Source organism: Volvox carteri (genome assembly GCF_000143455.1).
Source record: "Volvox carteri f. nagariensis unplaced genomic scaffold VOLCAscaffold_163, whole genome shotgun sequence".
Lineage (NCBI taxonomy): Eukaryota > Viridiplantae > Chlorophyta > Chlorophyceae > Chlamydomonadales > Volvocaceae > Volvox > Volvox carteri.
The window spans coordinates 16195-17116 of record NW_003307706.1 but is presented as its reverse complement, the minus strand read 5'-3'; positions in this window follow the sequence as shown (position 1 = coordinate 17116).

The window sequence follows — 922 nt, the reverse complement described above, 5'->3', positions numbered from 1 at the left end:
CCATGTAACTGCACTTCAAACGATTTACCGTCCATGGGCACCCCAGCTTTTATGGACAACCCCGCACTTGTGTGGAACTTGTAACACACTCAAACACATACAAAGACAGACACACAGACACACCCACCCACCCATTTCAGTCAAATACACACACACACACACACAGACACACACACACACACACAGAGACAGACAGACAGACAGACGGACAGACAAACAGAGACAGACAAAAGGAGAGACACAGAGACAGACAGAGAGGCAGACACAGAGGCAGGCACACAGACAGACAGAGAGACAGACACGGAGGCAGACACACAGACAGACAGACACGGACAGACAGACAGAGACAGACAGACAGACAGACAGACAGACAGACAGACAGACAGACATAAATAGATAAAGAAAGAAAGGAAGAAAGAAAAAGACATACATACAGACAGACGGACGGACAGACAGACAGAAATAAATAAACAAATAAAGGAAGAAAGAAAGAAATAAAGGAAGAAAGAAAAAGACAGACAGACAGACAGACAGACAGACAGACAGACAGACAGACAGACAGACAGACAGACAGACAGACGTCCTTGGTGGAGTCCCATGGTGGAGTACTCCTCAGGCTACATCAACGCTTGTGGCACCAGCTCGATTTCTTCTCTCTCTGTCTCTTCTCTCTCTTCTCTCTTTCTGTCTGTGTGTGTAAACACTCATGTGGTACACACACACGCCCCCCATGTACACACAAGCAGGCGATGTTGGGGTAACAATAAAACACACAACCACCCACACACGCACACACAGGACTGTTGGGGCACATGGTAGTGTTGGGGTAACATGAAAACATGCACACACACGGCCACAGAACTATTCGGGTATATGTTGGTGTTGGGGTAACATAAGACACAGAGACACACAGACAGACAGA